Here is a 7,755-nt window from a genome sequence, read left to right on the forward strand (position 1 = left end):
TGGCAGGCACCTGTGGTCCCAGCTACTTGGGAGGCTGAGGCAGGAGACTCGCTTGAGCCCAGGAGTTGGAGGTTGTTGTGAGCTGTGATGCCACAGCACTCTACCCAGGGGGACAGCTTGAGGCTCCATCTCAAAAAAAAAATAAAAAATAAAATAAAACATTGTTTCTTCATTTTGGTTTTGTAATTAATACAAATATCACAACATTCAAAAGATCCAAAGGTAAGAGAAGGGTCAGTCTCCTTTTTTTTGTTCCTTATCTGCCCATTTACCTCCATCTGTGCGCCTATAAATAGATACATAAATATTTTTCCTGCCATGCAAATCTTATTAATCTTTCAACATGGTCGATACTCTGTTTTTTCAAATTATAATTTTAATTGTCATCATAATTGTATTTTTTAAACAGGACAATGAAAAGTCTCTCCCATACCCTAGTCTCCTTTCTGGAGGCAACGGGTGTTCTTAGTTCAATTGATTCTCAAGGGCTTATTGTTTTCTCTGATTTTCAGCCTCTTTTGAAATTAGAATTTATAATTGCTGTCAGTCAGGCAGCAGTCTAGACACATTTGGGTAAGAATCTTCTGATGGGGTGGCACCCGTGGCTCAAAAGAGTAGGGAGCCAGCCCCATATGCCGGACGTGGTGGGTTCAAGCCCAGCCCCGGCCAAAAAAACGCAAAAAAAAAAAAAAAAAAAAAAAAGAAGAATCTTCTGATGGTACCTGGTACATTGGTCTCCTAAAGCTGCCATAATAAAATGCCACAGACAAGGTGACTTAAACAACAGACATTTATTTTTCTCACAGTTCTGGAGGCTGGAAGTCTAATAGGCAGAGCTCTCTGAAGCTTTTCTTCTTGGCTTCCCAATCAGTCTTCTCACTGTGGTCTTACCTGTCCTTCCCTCTGTGTGTAGGTGTCCAAATTTTCCCTTCTGATAAAGACACAAGTCACACTGAATTATATCCTACGCTGCTGGCCTCATTTTTTCTTAATTACTTCTTTAAAGCACCTATTTCCAAATACAATCTCATTCTGAGCTATTGGAGGGTAGGGCTTCAATATACGGATTTTGAGGGGGCACAATTCAGCCTGTAAAACCTGGTCAGAGGAAGAGAGATTCAGCATCAAAGAGCTTGAGGAAATAAGGTAGTTTCTAGACTGAGTGTCCCTATGTTACCGAGGCTGGAGTGCAGTGGATATTCACCATATTCACAGGTAGAATCATAGCACACCACACTCTCAAACTCCTGGGCTCAGGAGATCCTCCCAAGGAGCTGGGATTACAGAGGTGTGGCACTGTGCCCAGCTTGTATTTCTATTCTTGGGAACTGTGTGTTTATACATTGCGTCCATTTTTCTATTGAGTTGTGAGATTTTTCTATTTGTATATTAGGGACATTAGATTTTCTGTGTTCTCTGCATTGACAATGTTTCCACTAGTTTACAATTTGTTTTGTTTTGTTTTTTGTTTTTGACATAGCATCTGGTGGTCTTGCTCAGTTGCCCAGGCTAGAGTGCAGTAGCATCATGATAGCTTACTGCAACCTCATACTCATGAGCTTAAGCAATCCTCCAGGCCCAGCCTCCCCAGTAGCTAGGACTACAACTATTCAGCATTCATCACCACACCCAGATATTTTTTTTCTTTTTGGTAGAGATAAGGTTTCACTATTACCCAGTGTGGTCTTGAATTCCTGCCTTCAAGTGATACCCTTGTCCTGAACCCTAAAAGGTCTAGGATTACAGATGTGAGCCACCAAACCCAGCCTAACTTGTTTTTTATGCTTTATATGGGCTGGGTTTTGCCATACTCTGTTTTTATTGAATTATGTTAAATTTATAGATTAATTCAGGAAGCATTGGTATCTTCTCCCTTAAGGACATAGTTTGCTTTTTTTTTGAGACAGAGTCTCATTATGTTGCCCTCGGTAGAGTGCTGTGGTGTCACAGCTCACAACAACCTCAAACTCTTAGGCTTAAGTGATTCTCTTGCCTCAGCCTCCCAAGTAGCTAGGACTACAGGCGCCCACCACAACACCCAGCTATTTTTTGTTGCAGTTGTTATTGTTGTTTAGCAGGTCCAGGGTGGATTCAAACCCACCAGCCTTAGTGTTAATGGCTAGTGCCCTATCCATTGAGCTACAGGTGCCAAGCCTTTCTTTTTTTTTTTTTGAGACAGAGTCTCACTTTGTAGCCCTCAGTAGAGTTGAGGGCTCACAGCAACCTTAAATCTTGGGCTTATGCAATTCTCTTGCCTCAGTCTCCCAAGTAGCTGGGACTACAGGCACCCGCCAACACTCGCGACTATTTTTAGAGACGAGGTCTTGCTCTGGCTCAGGCTGGTCTCAAACCTGTGAGCTCAGACAATCCACCTGCCTCGGCCTCCCAGAGTGCTAGGATTACAGGCATGACCCACTGCACCTGGCCTCCAGTTTACCTTTCTTTGTTTATCTTACTTACATCTTATATTTAACTTGTTAAATCAATTCCTGGATAGTTTATGTTTTTTATTTTTATTGAAAATGGCTGACTTGGTGCCTGTAGCACAGTGGTTATGGCACCAGTCACCTACACTGATGGTGGTGGGTTCGAACCTGGCCCAGGCCAGCTAAACAACTGCAATTAAAAAATGGCCAGGCATTGTGGGGGTGCCTGTAGGCCCAGTTACTTGGTAGGCTGAGGCAAGAGGATCACTTCAGCAGTTCTCAACCTGTGGTTTGCCACCCCTTTTTTAACAATGAAAATACATTGCAGCGTTAGGAAGGTTGAGAACCACTGGCTTAAGCCCTAAGTTGGAGGTTGCTGTGAACTTTAATGCCATTGCACTCTACCAAGGGTGACATAGTGAGACTCCATCTCAAAAAAAAAAAAGAAAAAAGAAAAAAGAAAACGGCATCTTTTATTTCATGTTACTGCTTAATTAATGTTTGTGTCATTGAAGACTTGGTTTATACCGTACCTATTTATTTATTTATTTTTTATTTTTGCAGTTTTTGGCTGGGGCTGGGTTTGAACCTGCCACCTCTGGTACATGGGGCCAGGACCCTACTCCTTTGAGCCACAGGCACCACCCCTCTATGTACCAATTTTGAACCCAATCCCTTTACTAAATGTTTTTATCATTTGTAATGGGTCTTAGTTAATTCTCTTTCATTTTCTAGGTACAACATCTTAATATTTGCTAATAATGATCATTTATTTTATTTATTTTTATTGAGTCTCATTTTGTCACCCTCAATAGAGTGCCATGGCATCATGCTCATAGCAACCTCCAGCTCTTGGGCTCAAGCAATTCTCTTGCCTCAGCCTCCCTAGTAGCTGGGATGATAGGTGCCCACCACAATGCCAGGATGGTTTGTGTTTGTTTGTTTTTTGTTTAGCAGGTCAGGCCGGTTGTAACCCACCAGCCCCAGAGCATGTAGCTGGTGCCCTAACCACTGAACTACAGGCTCCCAGTCTAATAATATGAATTTAATTCCTCTTCAGAATTTGTTCCTCTGGTTTCATCCTACTTTGTAATTACATTAGCTGATAGTACCACCAGAATAATGTTAAATAAAAGTGATAATAGTAGATAGCATTGTCTTGTTTCTGGTTTTAGTAGGAGCATTTTACTATTTCCCCATTAAGTATGAGCTTTACAGTTGAGCTGAATACAATTTTATCATGTAAGGAAGTATCTATTGTAGGAGTTTTTACAAATCAAGAATGGATATTGGTATTAACCAATTTGGCGAGTATCTGAAGCAGTGAGAATTCTCATACATTGCTGGTGAGACTAGAGAGTGCTATGGCACCCTAGAGAACTTGTTAGTATTTACTAGTTTAAGATACCACATTATTGGGCTGGGCACAGTGGCTCATGCCTGTAATCCTAGCACTCTGGGAGGCTAAGGAGGGTGGATTGCCTGAGCTCACAGGTTCGAGACCAGCCTGAGCCAGAGTGAGACCTCATCTCTAAAAATAGTGTGGCATTGTGGTGGGTGCCTGTAGTCCCAGCCACTTGAGAGGCTGAGGCAAGAGAAATCACTTAAGCCCAAGAGTTTGAGGTTGCTCTGAGCTATGACACCATGGCACTCAACCGAGGGTAACAAAGTGAGACTCCATCTCAAAAAAAAAAAAAAAAGAAAAAAGATACCACATTACCTTAAGATCCAGCAGTTCCTTTCAGTTGAACAGAAATGCATGCACAACCATGATTAGAGCAGCACTGTTTCTTTTGTGGTTTTTTTTTTTTTTTTTTGAGACTGAGTCTCACTATGTCACCCTCAGTAGAGTGTTATGGTATCATAGCTCACAGCAACTCTCGGGATTAAGTGATTCTCTTGCCTCAGCCTCTCAAGTAGCCAGAACTATAGGCCCCCACCACAACACCCAGCAATTTTTTTGTTGTAGCTGTCATTGTTTAGCAAGCTCAGGCCAGGTTCGAACCCCCAGCCCTGGTGGTGCAGAGCCAGAGAGCAGTATTGTTTATAAGAACGAAACCAAAGCAACCAAAGCATATTCATCATATTCATGGCACCCATAGCGCAGTGGTTACAGCACCAGCAGAGGCTGGCAGGTTCAAACCCAGCCTGGGCCAGCTAAACAACAATGACAACTGCAACCAAAAAATAGCTAGGCATTGTGGTAGGCATCTATAGTCCCAGTTACTTGGGAGGCTGGGGCAAGAGAATGGCTTAAGCCCAGGAGTTTGAGGTTGCTGTGAGCTATGACAGTACAGCACTCTACTGAGTGCAACATAGTGAGACTGTCTTAAAAACAAGCAAACAAAAAAACATATCCATCAACAATGTAATGAACAAATAAAATGTAGTGCTGTTACCTGGATTTTTTTTTTGGCCAGGGCTGGGTTTGAACCTGCCACCTTTGGCATATAGGGCTGGCGCCCTACTCCTTTGAGCCACAGGCTCCGCCTGTTACCTGAATTATTGAACCAGGTTCTTGTCCACCTAAGTGGAAGAACGAATTCATTGACAGAGAGAGGAAGAGAGAAGAGAGACAGAGAAAGTACCCAGGAAAGAGAGAGAGAGAGAGGGAACAAGTGAACCAGAAGTTTATTAAGGGCAAGTAGGGAAATTCTTTTATTGAGAGAGAGAAGAAAAGAGAAGAGCAAAGCCTCCTTTCGTTGGTCCCAGGCAGGTTGCCAATGAAAGCTAAATGTGAAGGGGATGTTGTCTAACCGTATCTACTGTCTTTGTGTGCAAGGAAGTGGAACCTATGTTCCTTTGTTCTTTTATATCTTAATTTCTGGCGCCAAGTGTCTAACATTTAAAGTTAAAACTCAATCTACTGCATGTCATGAGACTTCTATAAAGAACTGGTCACAGGTCTCCCTGGTTATTTATGACTCAGATAAAATGCCTTGATGTGGTTCAAAGCACCTGCCCTCCTGCCTCCTGTCTCTGGACTGCTTAAGGGAGCATGTTCCTTTACCCCGGCTGACTCAGCTTCCCTGTGTTAGTCTTCTTGTCTCCATCCTCCTCCCTCGGAAAAGGAAGCCCTAACTGCTGTCATGGGATGGGGGACAGGGGTGATGGTTGATCTGACTGCTTTCAGAGTGTTGAAAAAAAGGGGTGTGGGGGTTCTATAGGGAGGTGGCTGTGGTAAGAGGAAAGAAGTATTTTATAGGTTGCAAAACAGATGACGGGTCCTTGACATGAGGCCAAATATCCCATGGGTGGGTATTTAAAAAAAGACAGAAAAAAAAAAGCAATTAGTGATTGAGGTCTAACAGCAAACAAAAAGGCTAAGAAATATTATGACTATGATTCCTACTACCAAGGCTCATACCCATCCCAATCCTGGGAGCCAGCAAAATAAAGAAGAAAGATTCAGGGCAGCACCTGTAGCTCAAGGCGTAGGGTGCTGGCCCCATATACCAGAGGTGGCAGGTTCAAACCCAGCCTGGCCAAAAACTGCAACAACACCAAAAAAAAAAAAAATAAATAAATAAATAAAATTAAAAAAATAAAGAAGAAGAAGAAAGATTCAGACCAAATAAATCCTGTGTCCTCCTTTATGCCTTGGACTGTATCTTTAATTTGTTTTATTTTATGTTTCACCAAATTGGAATTATCTGACAGATTAAAACCATGATTTTTTGAGGGGGAGAATATTTTTTATTTATCTTTGCAGTTTTGGCTGAGGCCAGGCTTGAAGCTGCCACCCCCAGTATATGGGGCCAGCGCCCTACTCCTTGAGCCACAGGCGCTGCCCCATGCATGCCTTTGAAATCGTTACACCCAAGATGATGTTTTAATAGAAGATAATCAATAGCTGCTCAATTTTTTAACATCGCTTCTCAAATCTGCCCTAATTCTACACTTAAAGCAGAAATAGCTTGTGAAGTTGCATTTAATGATTTAACCACGGCACATGCTAAAGACTTTGCTTCTACTTGAGCTTTATAAGCATAGCAGGTATTACAAAACGAGATTAAGCTATATATTCACCAGGGATAAATAAAAGTACGTTGCTGCCGCAGGGAGAAGGAAGGTTGATTTCTCTAGTTTTCCTTGGCTTTAATTTTTGGAGGGAGAAAAGGTACTCATCTCCCTAGTGAACATGGGCCTCCCCAAGCATATGCAGGGCTATAGGAATAGGCCTGGAGTCCACATAAAAGGAACCATCCGTGAGGCAGTTTCATGTGACCATGAGTATGGGCATAAGGCATGTTACAATTTGGTTTGGCACTTCTGTGTAGTTTGAGCTACACCCCAAGAAACATTCACATTCTGCACTGGGTGTTACTGTTTATAATCTGGTGGAAAACATATCTTCTCCCTTAAAGTTTCAAATGGGTTCCCAAGTGTATATATCTTCATATTTTATAGTTGTTTGAACAGGGTGACATTTCTCAAGGATTCTAGAGGAGAGGAAATTCCTACTAAACATGGGGTAAATACTTGTTCTACGTAAGTCCCACCTGCTAGACAGAAGTCAGAAATATTCACAACATCTTAGGCAAGGTAAGCCCACACATTTTGATTCTGATGAAAGGTCAGAGGATGTCTCTGGAAGTTGTTGATTCAGAGGACCCAAGGGAGGAGGGCAAAGAGGAGAAAAGGTAGTCTGTAGGCCGGGCGCGGTGGCTCATGTCTGTAATCCTAGCACTCTAGGAGACTGAGGTGGGTACATTGCCTGAACTCACAGGTTCGAGACCAGTCTGAGCCAGAGAGAGATCTCGTCTCTAAAAATAGCTGGGCATTGTGATGGGCACCTGTAGTCCCAGCTACTTGAGAGGCTGAGGCAAGAGAAATAACTTAAGCCCAAGAGTTTGAGGTTGCTGTGAGCTGTGACACTATGGGACTCTACTAAGGGCTACAAAGTGAGAATCTGTCTGAAAACAATAAATAGACTCAGCACCCGCAGCACAGTGGTTATGGCACCAGCCACATGCACCGAGGCTGGCAGGTTTGAATGCAGCCTGGGCCAGCTAAACAACAATGACAACTGCAACAAAAAATAGCCTGGCATTTTGGTGGGTGCCTGTAGTCCCAGCTACTTGGGAGGCTGAGGCAAGAGCATCCCTTAAGCCTAAAAATTTGAGGTTGTTGTGAGCTATAACTCCACAGCACTCTACAGAGGGCGACATAGTGAGACTCTGTCTCAAAATAAATAAATAAATAAATAAATAGGCTTGGTGCTTGTGGCTCAAGCAGCTAAGGCGCCAGCCACATACACCTAAGGTGGTGGGTTTGAATCCAGCCCGGACCTGCCAAACAACAATAAAGGCTGCAACCAAAAAAAAAA

The sequence above is a fragment of the Otolemur garnettii genome, unplaced genomic scaffold, assembly GCF_000181295.1.
Source record: "Otolemur garnettii isolate 467f Iridium unplaced genomic scaffold, OtoGar3 scaffold00045, whole genome shotgun sequence".
NCBI lineage: Eukaryota > Metazoa > Chordata > Mammalia > Primates > Galagidae > Otolemur > Otolemur garnettii.